This window comes from Ixodes scapularis, unplaced genomic scaffold (assembly GCF_016920785.2).
Source record: "Ixodes scapularis isolate PalLabHiFi unplaced genomic scaffold, ASM1692078v2 PGA_scaffold12__126_contigs__length_90152505, whole genome shotgun sequence".
Classification (NCBI taxonomy): domain Eukaryota; kingdom Metazoa; phylum Arthropoda; class Arachnida; order Ixodida; family Ixodidae; genus Ixodes; species Ixodes scapularis.
The window spans coordinates 45300197-45319728 of record NW_024609838.1 but is presented as its reverse complement, the minus strand read 5'-3'; the positions used below and the strand labels follow the sequence as shown (position 1 = coordinate 45319728).

Here is a 19532-nt window from a genome sequence, read left to right as displayed (position 1 = left end):
GATTTTAGAATTAGGTTCCGAGGCCTGGTGCGAATGTTTTAGAGCGCAGCTCTTAGGGGCCCGTTTCCGGCTGGAGCGGCGTCGGCGTCGCCGTCGGTGTCGCCGTCGCCGTCGCCGTCGGTGTAACCGCGAGGTCACGTGACCCCCCCCCCCCCCGAGGTCACGTGACCACCCCCCGAGGTCACGTGACCCCCCGAGGTCACGTGACCCCCCGAGGTCACGTGACACCCCTAGGTCACGTGACCCCCCGAGGTCACGTGACCCCTGAAGTCACGAGACCCCCTTGAGGTCACGTGACCCCCCTAAGGTCATGTGACCCCCAAAGGTCATGTGAGCCCCTGAGGTCACGTGACCCCCTGAGGTCACGTAACCCCCTGAGGTCACGTGACCCCCTTGAGGTCACGTGACCTCAAGGAGTCACCTATCCCTCAGTACGCTTCCATCTTCCTCCTCAAGAGCTGCGCTCTAATCCAGCGTTACAGGGTATTGTAAACGGCTTTCATTTTTTTCTGCTTCCTAGAGACACGCAACAGGAAGCTTCCTTCGAGTCGCTGCCCTTTGTGCAGGCCTTAGCATCGTGACCTGTTCGACGGCAGTACACGCAGTAGAGTTGGTTCAGTTTCGAACGGCAGTCAGATGCCCTATGTCCCGCCTTGTCGCATACAAAGCATTTGACCAGAGGTTTGTGTGTAGTGTTTACTTTCTTTCCTCTTGTGTCCCCCAACTCAGTCTTTTCCCCAAATACGAGCAGGTTGCGTTGTCGTTGGGCTTCCAGGAAACTGTCCGCCACCTCAACCGTCTCGCTGAGAGTCTTCCATTTCCTCTCTCTGAGGAACAGTGCTAGTCGGCTGAGGCAGTTATTAAGAAACTGCTCGGTTACTACAAGTCTCGTAGCCCTTCAACGGTAGATGCCGTGCCGGAAAGTTCCACCCAGCGATCAAAGAAACTGGCAATTCTTGCCGCATACTGTTTTCCGGTTTCACCGTCCTGGGGTTTGCTCTCACGGAACTTCTCCTTGTACCCCTCCGCGGTGAAACGAAAACGCTGCAGCAACGCTAACCACGTTTTCTCCTAATCCTACGAATCCTCCGGACCGAGTCGACCAAAGACCTTCAAGGCCTCCCCGCTGAGACACACACTCAGAGCTGTGGCCCACTTTTCTCTCGGCCAATTGTATCCCGCTGCGATGTGTTCAAAGCGTTTAAATACGCATCTAGATCATCCCGTCGTTCATCGAAGGGTGGGATCATCTTGTGCGGATTAATTAGCAATGAAGAGCCTCCATCCGCCCCTCGGACGACTGCTGCCGTTACTCTGGGTTGACTCTCGGCCTCTGCCAACCGGACTTTCAGTAACAGAGTTTCGCGTTCGCACTCGGCTAGCGCGCGTTCAGCAGCTAACTTCTCCTTTGTCGCCTCTCGTGCGCACTCGGCTAGCGCGCGCTCAGCATCTAACTTCACCTTTGTCGCCTCTCTCTCGGCTGCGCGATCCTCACGTGAGAGCCTTTCTCTCTCTTTTTCCTGCGCCTGTTCAGACTCCACCCAAGCCCTCAACTCCACGTCGCGCAGCACCAAGCGCTCTCCAAGCCCGATCAATTCTTCCGTACTCATAGTCTCTTTCCTATTTAAACAATGCTCAAACAGTCTCGTCCTGCCGCGGACGCCAATTTGTCGTAGGTTCGAGGGGATGTCGTGTCATAAATAATGAGAACGAGACCGTTGGCTTTGAGAATTGTTTAAACAAAGAAGATAAAAAAAAAAATATTTACAGCAATGGTATTAGCAAAGGTTCTACAAAAATATTTAAAACAGCGATATCAGTAGATGTTACGCACGCGGCTTCGACAGTTCTTAATGCCAATAGAAAAATGTTCGTCATACGTTGGGTCTTGGAGTCTTCTGTCGTTGCGAAGGTGGAGATGGCTGAGCGGCTGGAGTGTTGGGTTCCGGGTCTTCAGAAGTTCGGACGAACCCAGCGAGGGCGGAGGGCAGGCTGACGAGTCTCTGAGTTCAAGGCCTTGTGGAAACAGGACGCACTCAGCGGGAGCGGTGGCCAGGCCAGCGCATTCCTGAGTTCCCGGCCTAGTCGAACCGGGACGAACTCAACAGTCAGCCAGCTCCTCGCACCGCTTGTCTTCTTCTACCTCGTTTCGTTCTTTTTCGCTCGTGCCTTTTTCTCCGGCCGTCGACCGTATATCTCGTGGCACGCCGGGCCACGTCTTGGCGAAAACATCTCTACCTCGGTGATGGTTCTCAGCCGCGCACATCACAGTGACCGTTGCTATCTGCCGACCCAGCCGACCCGACCCGTATTTGCCGTCACAGTACAACCAGCAGAACTCGGGCGAGTCCGGCGTATTCGAAACTGACGAAACAGTGAGCGTTGCTATCTGCCGACCCAGCCGACCCGACCCGCATTTGCCGTCACATTACAACCAGCAGAAGTCGGGTGAGTCCGGCGTATCCGAAACCGACGAAACAGTGAGCGTTGCTATCTGCCAACACAGCCGACCCAACCCGTATTTGCCGTCACAGTACAGCCAACAGAACTCGGGCGAGTCCGGCGTATCCGAAACCGACGAAACAGTGAGTGTTGCTATCTGCCGACAGAGCCGACCCGACCCGTATTTGCCGTCATAGTACAACCAGCAGAACTCGGGCGAGTCCGGCGTATCCGAAACCGACGAAACAGTGAGCGTTGCTATCTGCCGACACAGCCGACTCGACCCGTATTTGCCGTCACAGTACAACCAGCAGAACTCGGGCGAGTCCGGCGTATCCGAAACCGACGAAACAGTGAGCGTTGCTATCTGCCGACACAGCCGACCCGACCCGTATTTGCCGTCACAGTACAACCAGCAGAACTCGGGCGAGTCCGGCGTATCCGAAACCGACGAAACAGTGAGCGTTGCTATCTGCCGACACAGCCGACCCGACCCGTATTTGCCGTCACAGTACAACCAGCAGAACTCGAGCGAGTCCGGCGTATCCGAAAGCGACAAAACAGTGAGCGTTGCTATCTGCCGACACAGCCGACCCGACCCGTATTCGCCGTCACAGCAGAACTCGGGCGAGTCCGGCGTATCCGAAACCGACGAAACTGTGAGCGTTGCTATCTGCCGACCCAGCCGACCCGACCCGTATTTGCCGTCACAGTACAACCAGCAGAACTCGGGCGAGTCCGGCGTATCCGAAAGCGACGAAACAGTGAGCGTTGCTATCTGCCGACCCAGCTGACTCGACCCGTATTTGCCTTCACAGTACACCCAGCAGAACTCGGGCGAGTCCGGCGTATCCGTAACCGACGAAGCAGTGACCGTTGCTATCTGCCGACCCAGCCGACCAGACCCGTATTTGCCGTCACAGTACAACCAGCAGAACTCGGGCGAGTCCGGCGTATTCGAAACCGACGAAACTGTGAGCGTTGCTATCTGCCGACCCAGCTGACTCGATCCGTTTTTGCCGTCACAGTACAACCAGCAGAACTCGGGCGAGTCCGGCGTATCCGAAACCGACGAAACAGTGAGCGTTGCTATCTGCCGACCCAGTCGACGCGACCCGTATTTGCCGTCACTGTACAACCAGCAGAAATCGGGCGAGTCCGGCGTATCCGTAACCTACGAAACAGTGAGAGTTGCTATATGCCGACCCAGCCGACGAGACCCGTATTTGCCGTCACAGTACAACCAGCAGAACTCGGGCGAGTGCGGCGTATCCATAACCGACGAAGCAGTGACCGTTGCTATATGCCGACCCTGCCGACCAGACCCGTGTTTGCCGTCACAGTACAACCAGCAGTACTCGGGCGAGTCCGGCGTATCCGTAACCGACGAAACAGTGAGCGTTGCAATCTGCCGACCCAGCCGACCAGACCCGTATTTGCCGTCACAGTACAACCAGCAGAACTCGGACGAGTCCGGCGTATCCGTAACCGACGAAGCAGTGACCGTTGCTATATGCCGACCCAGCCGACCAGACCCGTATTTGCCGTCACTGTACAACCAGCAGAACTGGGGCGAGTCCGGCGTATCCGTAACCGACGAAACAGTGAGCGTTGCTATATGCCGACCCAGCCGACCAGACCCGTATTTGCCGTCACTGTACAATCAGCAGAACTCGGGCGAGTCCGGCGTATCCGTAACCAACGAAACAGTGAGCGTTGCTATCTGCCGACCCAGTCGACGCGACCCGTATTTGCCGTCAGTGTACAACCAGCAGAACTCGGGCGAGTCCGGCGTATCTGTAACCGACGAAGCAGTGACCGTTGCTATATCCCGACCCAGCCGACGTGACCCGTATTTGCCGTCACAGTACAACCAGCAGAACTCGGGCGAGTCCGGCGTATCCGTAACCGACGAAACAGTGATCGTTGCTATCTGCCGACCCAGTCGACCCGATCCGTTTTTGCCGTCACAGTACAACCAGCAGAACTCGGGCGAGTCCGGCGTATCCGAAACCGACGAAACAGTGAGCGTTGCTATCTGCCGACCCAGTCGACGCGACCCGTATTTGCCGTCACTGTAAAACCAGCAGAACTCGGGCGAGTCCGGCGTATCCGTAACCTACGAAGCAGTGACCGTTGCTATATGCCGACCCAGCCGACCAGACCCGTATTTGCCGTCACAGTACAACCAGCAGAACTCGGGCGAGTCCGGCGTATCCGAAAGCGACGAAACAGTGAGCGTTGCTATCTGCCGACCCAGTCGACGCGACCCGTATTTGCCGTCACTGTAAAACCAGCAGAACTCGGGCGAGTCCGGCGTATCCGTAACCTACGAAGCAGTGACCGTTGCTATCTGCCGACCCAGCCGACCAGACCCGTATTTGCCGTCACAGTACAACCAGCAGAACTCGGGCGAGTCCGGCGTATCCGAAAGCGACGAAACAGTGAGCGTTGCTATCTGCCGACCCAGCTGACTCGACCCGTTTTTGCCGTCACAGTACAACCAGCAGAACTCGGGCGAGTCCGGCGTACCTGAAACCGATGAAACAGTGAGCGTTGCTATCTGCCGACCCAGTCGACGCGACCCGTATTTGCCGTCACTGTACAACCAGCAGAACTCGGGCGAGTCCGGCGTATCCGTAACCGACGAAGCAGTGACCGTTGCTATGTGCCGACCCAGCCGACCAGACCCGTATTTGCCGTCACAGTACAACCAGCAGAACTCGGGCGAGTCCGGCGTATCCGAAAGCGACGAAACAGTGAGCGTTGCTATCTGCCGACCCAGTCGACCCGATCCGTATTTGCCGTCACTGTACAACCAGCAGAACTCGGGCGAGTCCGGCGTATCCGTAACCGACGAAGCAGTGACCGTTGCTATATGCCGACACAGCCGGCCAGACCCGTATTTGCCGTCACAGTACAACCAGCAGAACTCGGGCGAGTCCGGCGGATCCGAAACCCACGAAACTGTGAGCGTTGCTATCTGCCGACCCAGTCGATCCGACCCGCATTTGCCGTCCCTGTACAACCAGCAGAGCTCGGGCGAGTCCGGCGTATCCGTAACCGACGAAGCAGTGACCGTTGCTATCTGCCGACCCAGCCGACCAGACCCGTATTTGCTGTCACAGTACAACCAGCAGAACTCGGGCGAGTCCGGCGCATTCGAAACCGACAAAACTGTGAGCGTTGCTATCTGCCGACCCAGCTGACTCGACCCGTTTTTGCCGTCACAGTACAACCAGCAGAACTCGGGCGAGTCCGGCGTACCTGAAACCGATGAAACAGTGAGCGTTGCTATCTGCCGACCCAGTCGACGCGACCCGTATTTGCCGTCACTGTACAACCAGCAGAACTCGGGCGAGTCCGGCGTATCCGTAACCGACGAAGCAGTGACCGTTGCTATGTGCCGACCCAGCCGACCAGACCCGTATTTGCCGTCACAGTACAACCAGCAGAACTCGGGCGAGTCCGGCGTATCCGAAAGCGACGAAACAGTGAGCGTTGCTATCTGCCGACCCAGTCGACGCGACCCGTATTTGCCGTCACTCTAAAACCAGCAGAACTCGGGCGAGTCCGGCGTATCCGTAACCTACGAAGCAGTGACCGTTGCTATGCGCCGACCCAGCCGACCAGACCCGTATTTGCCGTCACAGTACAACCACCAGAACTCGGGCGAGTCCGGCGTATCCGAAAGCGACGAAACAGTGAGCGTTGCTATCTGCCGACCCAGTCGACGCGACCCGTATTTGCCGTCACTGTAAAACCAGCAGAACTCGGGCGAGTCCGGCGTATCCGTAACCGACGAAGCAGTGACCGTTGCTATGTGCCGACCCAGCCGACCAGACCCGTATTTGCCGTCACAGTACAACCAGCAGAACTCGGGCGAGTCCGGCGTATCCGAAAGCGACAAAACAGTGAGCGTTGCTATCTGCCGACACAGCCGACCCGACCCGTATTCGCCGTCACAGCAGAACTCGGGCGAGTCCGGCGTATCCGAAACCGACGAAACAGTGAGCGTTGCTATCTGCCGACCCAGCCGACCCGACCCGTATTTGCCGTCACAGTACAACCAGCAGAACTCGGGCGAGTCCGGCGTATCCGAAAGCGACGAAACAGTGAGCGTTGCTATCTGCCGACCCAGCTGACTCGACCCGTATTTGCCTTCACAGTACACCCAGCAGAACTCGGGCGAGTCCGGCGTATCCGTAACCGACGAAGCAGTGACCGTTGCTATCTGCCGACCCAGCCGACCAGACCCGTATTTGCTGTCACAGTACAACCAGCAGAACTCGGGCGAGTCCGGCGTATTCGAAACCGACGAAACTGTGAGCGTTGCTATCTGCCGACCCAGCTGACTCGATCCGTTTTTGTCGTCACAGTACAACCAGCAGAACTCGGGCGAGTCCGGCGTATCCGAAACCGACGAAACAGTGAGCGTTGCTATCTGCCGACCCAGTCGACGCGACCCGTATTTGCCGTCACTGTAAAACCAGCAGAAATCGGGCGAGTCCGGCGTATCCGTAACCGACGAAGCAGTGACCGTTGCTATATGCCGACCCAGCCGACCAGACCCGTATTTGCCGTCACTGTACAACCAGCAGAACTCGGGCGAGTCCGGCGTATCTGAAAGGGACGAAACAGTGAGCGTTGCTATCTGCCGACCCAGCTGACTCGATCCGTTTTTGCCGTCACAGTACAACCAGCAGAACTCGGGCGAGTCCGGCGTATCCGAAACCGACGAAACAGTGAGCGTTGCTATCTGCCGACCCAGTCGACGCGACCCGTATTTGCCGTCACTGTAAAACCAGCTGAAATCGGGCGAGTCCGGCGTATCCGTAACCGACGAAGCAGTGACCGTTGCTATATGCCGACCCAGCCGACCAGACCCGTATTTGCCGTCACTGTACAACCAGCAGAACTCGGGCGAGTCCGGCGTATCTGAAAGGGACGAAACAGTGAGCGTTGCTATCTGCCGACCCAGTCGGCCCGATCCGTATTTGCCGTCACTGTACAACCAGCAGAACTCGGGCGAGTCCGGCGTATCCGTAACCGACGAAACAGTGAGCGTTGCTATCTGCCGACACAGCCGACTCGACCCGTATTTGCCGTCACAGTACAACCAGCAGAACTCGGGCGAGTCCGGCGTATCCGAAACCGACGAAACAGTGAGCGTTGCTATCTGCCGACACAGCCGACCCGACCCGTATTTGCCGTCACAGTACAACCAGCAGAACTCGGGCGAGTCCGGCGTATCCGAAACCGACGAAACAGTGAGCGTTGCTATCTGCCGACACAGCCGACCCGACCCGTATTTGCCGTCACAGTACAACCAGCAGAACTCGGGCGAGTCCGGCGTATCCGAAAGCGACAAAACAGTGAGCGTTTCTATCTGCCGACACAGCCGACCCGACCCGTATTCGCCGTCACAGCAGAACTCGGGCGAGTCCGGCGTATCCGAAAGCGACAAAACAGTGAGCGTTGCTATCTGCCGACCCAGCTGACTCGACCCGTATTTGCCTTCACAGTACACCCAGCAGAACTCGGGCGAGTCCGGCGTATCCGTAACCGACGAAGCAGTGACCGTTGCTATCTGCAAACCCAGCCGACCAGACCCGTATTTGCCGTCACAGTACAACCAGCAGAACTCAGGCGAGTCCGGCGTATTCGAAACCGACGAAACTGTGAGCGTTGCTATCTGCCGACCCAGCTGACTCGATCCGTTTTTGCCGTCACAGTACAACCAGCAGAACTCGGGCGAGTCCGGCGTATCCGAAACCGACGAAACAGTGAGCGTTGCTATCTGCCGACCCAGTCGACGCGACCCGTATTTGCCGTCACTGTACAACCAGCAGAAATCGGGCGAGTCCGGCGTATCCGTAACCGACGAAGCAGTGACCGTTGCTATATGCCGACCCAGCCGACCAGACCCGTATTTGCCGTCACAGTACAACCAGCACAACTCGGGCGAGTCCGGCGTATCTGAAAGGGACGAAACAGTGAGCGTTGCTATCTGCCGACCCAGTCGGCCCGATCCGTATTTGCCGTCACTGTACAACCAGCAGAACTCGGGCGAGTCCGGCGTATCCGTAACCGACGAAACAGTGAGCGTTGCTATCTGCCGACACAGCCGACTCGACCCGTATTTGCCGTCACAGTACAACCAGCAGAACTCGGGCGAGTCCGGCGTATCCGAAACCGACGAAACAGTGAGCGTTGCTATCTGCCGACACAGCCGACCCGACCCGTATTTGCCGTCACAGTACAACCAGCAGAACTCGGGCGAGTCCGGCGTATCCGAAACCGACGAAACAGTGAGCGTTGCTATCTGCCGACACAGCCGACCCGACCCGTATTTGCCGTCACAGTACAACCAGCAGAACTCGGGCGAGTCCGGCGTATCCGAAAGCGACAAAACAGTGAGCGTTTCTATCTGCCGACACAGCCGACCCGACCCGTATTCGCCGTCACAGCAGAACTCGGGCGAGTCCGGCGTATCCGAAAGCGACAAAACAGTGAGCGTTGCTATCTGCCGACCCAGCTGACTCGACCCGTATTTGCCTTCACAGTACACCCAGCAGAACTCGGGCGAGTCCGGCGTATCCGTAACCGACGAAGCAGTGACCGTTGCTATCTGCAAACCCAGCCGACCAGACCCGTATTTGCCGTCACAGTACAACCAGCAGAACTCAGGCGAGTCCGGCGTATTCGAAACCGACGAAACTGTGAGCGTTGCTATCTGCCGACCCAGCTGACTCGATCCGTTTTTGCCGTCACAGTACAACCAGCAGAACTCGGGCGAGTCCGGCGTATCCGAAACCGACGAAACAGTGAGCGTTGCTATCTGCCGACCCAGTCGACGCGACCCGTATTTGCCGTCACTGTACAACCAGCAGAAATCGGGCGAGTCCGGCGTATCCGTAACCGACGAAGCAGTGACCGTTGCTATATGCCGACCCAGCCGACCAGACCCGTATTTGCTGTCACAGTACAACCAGCAGAACTCGAGCGAGTCCGGCGTATTCGAAACCGACGAAACTGTGAGCGTTGCTATCTGCCGACCCAGCTGACTCGATCCGTTTTTGTCGTCACAGTACAACCAGCAGAACTCGGGCGAGTCCGGCGTATCCGAAACCGACGAAACAGTGAGCGTTGCTATCTGCCGACCCAGTCGACGCGACCCGTATTTGCCGTCACTGTAAAACCAGCAGAAATCGGGCGAGTCCGGCGTATCCGTAACCGACGAAGCAGTGACCGTTGCTATATGCCGACCCAGCCGACCAGACCCGTATTTGCCGTCACTGTACAACCAGCAGAACTCGGGCGAGTCCGGCGTATCTGAAAGGGACGAAACAGTGAGCGTTGCTATCTGCCGACCCAGATGACTCGATCCGTTTTTGCCGTCACAGTACAACCAGCAGAACTCGGGCGAGTCCGGCGTATCCGAAACCGACGAAACAGTGAGCGTTGCTACCTGCCGACCCAGTCGACGCGACCCGTATTTGCCGTCACTGTAAAACCAGCTGAAATCGGGCGAGTCCGGCGTATCCGTAACCGACGAAGCAGTGACCGTTGCTATATGCCGACCCAGCCGACCAGACCCGTATTTGCCGTCACTGTACAACCAGCAGAACTCGGGCGAGTCCGGCGTATCTGAAAGGGACGAAACAGTGAGCGTTGCTATCTGCCGACCCAGTCGGCCCGATCCGTATTTGCCGTCACTGTACAACCAGCAGAACTCGGGCGAGTCCGGCGTATCCGTAACCGACGAAACAGTGAGCGTTGCTATCTGCCGACACAGCCGACTCGACCCGTATTTGCCGTCACAGTACAACCAGCAGAACTCGGGCGAGTCCGGCGTATCCGAAACCGACGAAACAGTGAGCGTTGCTATCTGCCGACACAGCCGACCCGACCCGTATTTGCCGTCACAGTACAACCAGCAGAACTCGGGCGAGTCCGGCGTATCCGAAACCGACGAAACAGTGAGCGTTGCTATCTGCCGACACAGCCGACCCGACCCGTATTTGCCGTCACAGTACAACCAGCAGAACTCGGGCGAGTCCGGCGTATCCGAAAGCGACAAAACAGTGAGCGTTTCTATCTGCCGACACAGCCGACCCGACCCGTATTCGCCGTCACAGCAGAACTCGGGCGAGTCCGGCGTATCCGAAAGCGACAAAACAGTGAGCGTTGCTATCTGCCGACCCAGCTGACTCGACCCGTATTTGCCTTCACAGTACACCCAGCAGAACTCGGGCGAGTCCGGCGTATCCGTAACCGACGAAGCAGTGACCGTTGCTATCTGCAAACCCAGCCGACCAGACCCGTATTTGCCGTCACAGTACAACCAGCAGAACTCAGGCGAGTCCGGCGTATTCGAAACCGACGAAACTGTGAGCGTTGCTATCTGCCGACCCAGCTGACTCGATCCGTTTTTGCCGTCACAGTACAACCAGCAGAACTCGGGCGAGTCCGGCGTATCCGAAACCGATGAAACAGTGAGCGTTGCTATCTGCCGACCCAGTCGACGCGACCCGTATTTGCCGTCACTGTACAACCAGCAGAAATCGGGCGAGTCCGGCGTATCCGTAACCGACGAAGCAGTGACCGTTGCTATATGCCGACCCAGCCGACCAGACCCGTATTTGCCGTCACAGTACAACCAGCACAACTCGGGCGAGTCCGGCGTATCTGAAAGGGACGAAACAGTGAGCGTTCCTATCTGCCGACCCAGTCGGCCCGATCCGTATTTGCCGTCACTGTACAACCAGCAGAACTCGGGCGAGTCCGGCGTATCCGTAACCGACGAAACAGTGAGCGTTGCTATCTGCCGACCCAGTCGACGGGACCCGAATTTGCCGTCACTGTACAACCAGCAGAACTCGGGCGAGTCCGGCGTATCCGTAACCTACGAAACAGTGAGAATTGCTATATGCCGACCCAGCCGACGAGACCCGTATTTGCCGTCACAGTACAACCAGCAGAACTCGGGCGAGTGCGGCGTATCCGTAACCGACGAAGCAGTGACCGTTGCTATATGCCGACCCAGCCGACCAGACCCGTGTTTGCCGTCACAGTACAACCAGCAGAACTCGGACGAGTCCGGCGTATCCGTAACCGACGAAGCAGCGACCGTTGCTATTTGCCGACCCAGCCGACCAGACCCGTATTTGCCGTCACTGTACAACCAGCAGAACTGGGGCGAGTCCGGCGTATCCGTAACCGACGAAACAGTGAGCGTTGCTATATGCCGACCCAGCCGAACAGACCCGTATTTGCCGTCACTGTACAACCAGCAGAACTCGGGCGAGTCCGGCGTATCCGTAACCAACGAAACAGTGAGCGTTGCTATCTGCCGACCCAGTCGACGCGACCCGTATTTGCCGTCACTGTACAACCAGCAGAACTCGGGCGAGTCCGGCGTATCTGTAACCGACGAAGCAGTGACCGTTGCTATATCCCGACCCAGCCGACCAGACCCGTATTTGCCGTCACAGTACAACCAGCAGAACTCGGGCGAGTCCGGCGTATCCGTAACCGACGAAACAGTGAGCGTTGCTATCTGCCGACCCAGTCGACCCGATCCGTTTTTGCCGTCACAGTACAACCAGCAGAACTCGGGCGAGTCCGGCGTATCCGAAACCGACGAAACAGTGAGCGTTGCTATCTGCCGACCCAGTCGACGCGACCCGTATTTGCCGTCACTGTAAAACCAGCAGAACTCGGGCGAGTCCGGCGTATCCGTAACCTACGAAGCAGTGACCGTTGCTATATGCCGACCCAGCCGACCAGACCCGTATTTGCCGTCACAGTACAACCAGCAGAACTGGGGCGAGTCCGGCGTATCCGAAAGCGACGAAACAGTGAGCGTTGCTATCTGCCGACCCAGTCGACCCGATCCGTATTTGCCGTCACTGTACAACCAGCAGAGCTCGGGCGAGTCCGGCGTATCCGTAACCGACGAAGCAGTGACCGTTGCTATCTGCCGACCCAGCCGACCAGACCCGTATTTGCCGTCACAGTACAACCAGCAGAACTCGGGCGAGTCCGGCGCATTCGAAACCGACAAAACTGTGAGCGTTGCTATCTGCCGACCCAGCTGACTCGACCCGTTTTTGCCGTCACAGTACAACCAGCAGAACTCGGGCGAGTCCGGCGTACCTGAAACCGATGAAACAGTGAGCGTTGCTATCTGCCGACCCAGTCGACGCGACCCGTATTTGCCGTCACTGTACAACCAGCAGAACTCGGGCGAGTCCGGCGTATCCGTAACCGACGAAGCAGTGACCGTTGTTATGTGCCGACCCAGCCGACCAGACCCGTATTTGCCGTCACAGTACAACCAGCAGAACTCGGGCGAGTCCGGCGTATCCGAAAGCGACGAAACAGTGAGCGTTGCTATCTGCCGACCCAGTCGACCCGATCCGTATTTGCCGTCACTGTACAACCAGCACAACTCGAGCGAGTCCGGCGTATCCGTAACCGACGAAGCAGTGACCGTTGCTATATGCCGACACAGCCGGCCAGACCCGTATTTGCCGTCACAGTACAACCAGCAGAACTCGGGCGAGTCCGGCGTATCCGAAACCCACGAAACTGTGAGCGTTGCTATCTGCCGACCCAGTCGATCCGACCCGTATTTGCCGTCCCTGTACAACCAGCAGAGCTCGGGCGAGTCCGGCGTATCCGTAACCGACGAAGCAGTGACCGTTGCTATCTGCCGACCCAGCCGACCAGACCCGTATTTGCTGTCACAGTACAACCAGCAGAACTCGGGCGAGTCCGGCGCATTCGAAACCGACAAAACTGTGAACGTTGCTATCTGCCGACCCAGCTGACTCGACCCGTTTTTGCCGTCACAGTACAACCAGCAGAACTCGGGCGAGTCCGGCGTACCTGAAACCGATGAAACAGTGAGCGTTGCTATCTGCCGACCCAGTCGACGCGACCCGTATTTGCCGTCACTGTACAACCAGCAGAACTCGGGCGAGTCCGGCGTATCCGTAACCGACGAAGCAGTGACCGTTGCTATGTGCCGACCCAGCCGACCAGACCCGTATTTGCCGTCACAGTACAACCAGCAGAACTCGGGCGAGTCCGGCGTATCCGAAAGCGACGAAACAGTGAGCGTTGCTATCTGCCGACCCAGTCGACGCGACCCGTATTTGCCGTCACTGTAAAACCAGCAGAACTCGGGCGAGTCCGGCGTATCCGTAACCTACGAAGCAGTGACCGTTGCTATATGCCGACCCAGCCGACCAGACCCGTATTTGCCGTCACAGTACAACCAGCAGAACTCGGGCGAGTCCGGCGTATCCGAAAGCGACAAAACAGTGAGCGTTGCTATCTGCCGACACAGCCGACCCGACCCGTATTCGCCGTCACAGCAGAACTCGGGCGAGTCCGGCGAATCCGAAACCGACGAAACAGTGAGCGTTGCTATCTGCCGACCCAGCCGACCCGACCCGTATTTGCCGTCACAGTACAACCAGCAGAACTCGGGCGAGTCCGGCGTATCCGAAAGCGACGAAACAGTGAGCGTTGCTATCTGCCGACCCAGCTGACTCGACCCGTATTTGCCTTCACAGTACACCCAGCAGAACTCGGGCGAGTCCGGCGTATCCGTAACCGACGAAGCAGTGACCGTTGCTATCTGCCGACCCAGCCGACCAGACCCGTATTTGCCGAAACAGTACAACCAGCAGAACTCGGGCGAGTCCGGCGTATTCGAAACCGACGAAACTGTGAGCGTTGCTATCTGCCGACCCAGCTGACTCGATCCGTTTTTGCCGTCACAGTACAACCAGCAGAACTCGGGCGAGTCCGGCGTATCCGAAACCGACGAAACAGTGAGCGTTGCTATCTGCCGACCCAGTCGACGCGACCCGTATTTGCCGTCACTGTACAACCAGCAGAAATCGGGCGAGTCCGGCGTATCCGTAACCGACGAAGCAGTGACCGTTGCTATATGCCGACCTAGCCGACCAGACCCGTATTTGCAGTCACAGTACAACCAGCAGAACTCGGGCGAGTCCGGCGTATCTGAAAGGGACGAAACAGTGAGCGTTGCTATCTGCCGACCCAGTCGGCCCGATCCGTATTTGCCGTCACTGTACAACCAGCAGAACTCGGGCGAGTCCGGCGTATCCGTAACCGACGAAACAGTGAGCGTTGCTATCTGCCGACCCAGTCGACGCGACCCGTATTTGCCGTCACTGTACAACCAGCAGAACTCGGGCGAGTCCGGCGTATCCGTAACCTACGAAACAGTGAGAGTTGCTATATGCCGACCCAGCCGACGAGACCCGTATTTGCCGTCACAGTACAACCAGCAGAACTCGGGCGAGTGCGGCGTATCCGTAACCGACAAAGCAGTGACCGTTGCTATATGCCGACCCAGCCGACCAGACCCGTGTTGGCCGTCACAGTGCAACCAGCAGAACTCGGGCGAGTCCGGCGTATCCGTAACCGACGAAACAGTGAGCGTTGCTATCTGCCGACCCAGCCGACCAGACCCGTATTTGCCGTCACAGTACAACCAGCAGAACTCGGACGAGTCCGGCGTATCCGTAACCGACGAAGCAGTGACCGTTGCTATATGCCGACCCAGCCGACCAGACCCGTATTTGCCGTCACTGTACAACCAGCAGAACTGGGGCGAGTCCGGCGTATCCGTAACCGACGAAACAGTGAGCGTTGCTATATGCCGACCCAGCCGACCAGACCCGTATTTGCCGTCACTGTACAACCAGCAGAACTCGGGCGAGTCCGGCGTATCCGTAACCAACGAAACAGTGAGCGTTGCTATCTGCCGACCCAGTCGACGCGACCCGTATTTGCCGTCACTGTACAACCAGCAGAACTCGGGCGAGTCCGGCGTATCTGTAACCGACGAAGCAGTGACCGTTGCTATATCCCGACCCAGCCGACCAGACCCGTATTTGCCGTCACAGTACAACCAGCAGAACTCGGGAGAGTACGGCGTATCCGTAACCGACGAAACAGTGAGTGTTGCTATCTGCCGACCCAGTCGACCCGATCCGTTTTTGCCGTCACAGTACAACCAGCAGAACTCGGGCGAGTCCGGCGTATCCGAAACCTTCGAAGCAGTGACCGTTGCTATATGCCGACCCAGCCGACCAGACCCGTATTTGCCGTCACAGTACAACCAGCAGAACTCGGGCGAGTCCGGCGTATCCGAAAGCGACGAAACAGTGAGCGTTGCTATCTGCCGACCCAGTCGACCCGATCCGTATTTGCCGTCACTGTACAACCAGCAGAGCTCGGGCGAGTCCGGCGTATCCGTAACCGACGAAGCAGTGACCGTTGCTATCTGCCGACCCAGCCGACCAGACCCGTATTTGCCGTCACAGTACAACCAGCAGAACTCGGGCGAGTCCGGCGCATTCGAAACCGACAAAACTGTGAGCGTTGCTATCTGCCGACCCAGCTGACTCGACCCGTTTTTGCCGTCACAGTACAACCAGCAGAACTCGGGCGAGTCCGGCGTACCTGAAACCGATGAAACAGTGAGCGTTGCTATCTGCCGACCCAGTCGACGCGACCCGTATTTGCCGTCACTGTACAACCAGCAGAACTCGGGCGAGTCCGGCGTATCCGTAACCGACGAAGCAGTGACCGTTGCTATGTGCCGACCCAGCCGACCAGACCCGTATTTGCCGTCACAGTACAACCAGCAGAACTCGGGCGAGTCCGGCGTATCCGAAAGCGACGAAACAGTGAGCGTTGCTATCTGCCGACCCAGTCGACCCGATCCGTATTTGCCGTCACTGTACAACCAGCAGAACTCGGGCGAGTCCGGCGTATCCGTAACCGACGAAGCAGTGACCGTTGCTATATGCCGACACAGCCGGCCAGACCCGTATTTGCCGTCACAGTACAACCAGCAGAACTCGGGCGAGTCCGGCGTATCCGAAACCCACGAAACTGTGAGCGTTGCTATCTGCCGACCCAGTCGATCCGACCCGTATTTGCCGTCCCTGTACAACCAGCAGAACTCGGTCGAGTCCGGCGTATCCGTAACCGACGAAGCAGTGACCGTTTCTATATGCCGACCCAGCCGACCCGACCCGTATTTGCCGTCACAGTACAACTAGCAGAACTCGGGCGAGTCCGGCGTATCCGAAACCGACCAAACAGTGAGCCTTGCTATATGCCGACCCAGCCGACCAGACCCGTATTTGCCGTCACAGTACAACCAGCAGAACTCGGGCGAGTGCGGCGTATCCGTAACCGACGAAGCAGTGACCGTTGCTATATGCCGACCCAGCCGACCAGACCCGTGTTTGCCGTCACAGTACAACCAGCAGAACTCGGGCGAGTCCGGCGTATCCGTAACCGACGAAACAGTGAGCGTTGCTATCTGCCGACCCAGCCGACCAGACCCGTATTTGCCGTCACAGTACAACCAGCAGAACTCGGGCGAGTCCGGCGTATCCGTAACCGACTAAGCAGTGACCGTTGCTATATGCCGACCCAGCCGACCAGACCCGTATTTGCCGTCACTGTACAACCAGCAGAACTGGGGCGAGTCCGGCGTATCCGTAACCGACGAAACTGTGAGCCTTGCTATATGCCGACCCAGCCGACCAGACCCGTATTTGCCGTCACTGTACAACCAGCAGAACTCGGGCGAGTCCGGCGTATCCGTAACCGACGAAACAGTGAGCGTTGCTATCTGCCGACCCAGTCGACGCGACCCGCATTTGCCGTCACTGTACAACCAGCAGAACTCGGGCGAGTCCGGCGTATCTGTAACCGACGAAGCAGTGACCGTTGCTATATCCCGACCCAGCCGACCAGACCCGTATTTGCCGTCACAGTACAACCAGCAGAACTCGGGCGAGTCCGGCGTATCCGTAACCGACGAAACAGTGAGCGTTGCTATCTGCCGACCCAGTCGACTCGATCCGTTTTTGCCGTCACAGTACAACCAGCAGAACTCGGGCGAGTCCGGCGTATCCGAAACCGACGAAACAGTGAGCGTTGCTATCTGCCGACCCAGTCGACGCGACCCGTATTTGCCGTCACTGTAAAACCAGCAGAACTCGGGCGAGTCCGGCGTATCCGTAACCTACGAAGCAGTGACCGTTGCTATATGCCGACCCAGCCGACCAGACCCGTATTTGCCGTCACAGTACAACCAGCAGAACTCGGGCGAGTCCGGCGTATCCGAAAGCGACGAAACAGTGAGCGTTGCTATCTGCCGACCCAGTCGACCCGACCCGTATTTGCCGTCACTGTAACAACCGGCAGAACTCGGGCGAGTCCGCCGCATCCGAAACCGACGAAACAATGACCGTTGTCCCTACCGACCCGACCCGTATTTGTCGTCACTGTACAACCAGCAGAGCTCGGGCGAGTCCGGCGTATCCGTAACCGACGAAGCAGTGACCGTTGCTATCTGCCGACCCAGCCGACCAGACCCGTATTTGCCGTCACAGTACAACCAGCAGAACTCGGGCGAGTCCGGCGCATTCGAAACCGACAAAACTGTGAGCGTTGCTATCTGCCGACCCAGCTGACTCGACCCGTTTTTGCCGTCACAGTACAACCAGCAGAACTCGGGCGAGTCCGGCGTACCTGAAACCGATGAAACAGTGAGCGTTGCTATCTGCCGACCCAGTCGACGCGACCCGTATTTGCCGTCACTGTACAACCAGCAGAACTCGGGCGAGTCCGGCGTATCCGTAACCGACGAAGCAGTGACCGTTGCTATGTGCCGACCCAGCCGACCAGACCCGTATTTGCCGTCACAGTACAACCAGCAGAACTCGGGCGAGTCCGGCGTATCCGAAAGCGACGAAACAGTGAGCGTTGCTATCTGCCGACCCAGTCGACCCGATCCGTATTTGCCGTCACTGTACAACCAGCAGAACTCGGGCGAGTCCGGCGTATCCGTAACCGACGAAGCAGTGACCGTTGCTATATGCCGACACAGCCGGCCAGACCCGTATTTGCCGTCACAGTACAACCAGCAGAACTCGGGCGAGTCCGGCGTATCCGAAACCCATGAAACTGTGAGCGTTGCTATCTGCCGACCCAGTCGATCCGACCCGTATTTGCCGTCCCTGTACAACCAGCAGAACTCGGTCGAGTCCGGCGTATCCGTAACCGACGAAGCAGTGACCGTTGCTATATGCCGACCCAGCCGACCCGACCCGTATTTGCCGTCATAGTACAACTAGCAGAACTCGGGCGAGTCCGGCGTATCCGAAACCGACCAAACAGTGAGCGTTGCTATCTGCCGACCCAGCTGACTCGACCCGTATTTGCCTTCACAGTACACCCAGCAGAACTCGGGCGATTCCGGCGTATCCGAAACCGACGAAACAGTGAGCGTTGCTATCTGCCGACCCAGTCGACCCGACCCGTATTTGCCGTCACTGTAACAACCGGCAGAACTCGGGCGAGTCCGCCGCATCCGAAACCGACGAAACAATGACCGTTGTCCCTACCGACCCGACCCGTATTTGCCGTCACCATACAACCAGCAGAGCTACGGCGAGTCCGGCGCATCCGAAGCCGACGAACCAATGACCTTTGCTCCCTGCCGACCCAGCCGACCCGACCGGTTTTTGCCGTCACCGTACAACCATCAAAACTCCATCGAGTCCGGCGTATCCGAAACCGACGAAACAGTGAGCGTTGCTCTCTGCCGACCCAACCCGCATTTGCCCTCCCCGTACAACCAGCCGAACACGGGCGAGTCCGGCGTATCCGAAACCGACGAAACAATGACCGTTGCTCTCTGCCGACCCAACCCGCATTTGCCGTCCCCGTACAAAGAGCAGAAGTCGGGCGAGTCCGGCGTATCCGTAACCGACGAAGCAGTGACCGTTGCTATCTGCCGACCCAGCCGACCAGACCCGTATTTGCCGTCACCGTACAACCAGCAGAACTCGGGCGAGTCCGGCGTATCCGAAACCGGCGAAACAGTGAGCGTTGCTATCTGCCGACCCAGCCGACCTGACCCGTATTTGCCGTCACCGTACAACCAGCAGAGCTCCGGCGAGTTTGGCGCATCCGAAACCGATGAAACAGTGACCGTTGCTCCCTGCCGTCCCTGC

General features: G+C 58.0%; 1 pseudogene; it reads right to left on the bottom strand.

Annotated features, from left to right (window-relative positions):
• Positions 1 to 499: 499 nt before the first annotated feature.
• On the bottom strand, positions 500 to 1610 carry LOC115313225 (annotated as a pseudogene).
• Positions 1611 to 19532: the final 17922 nt, after the last annotated feature.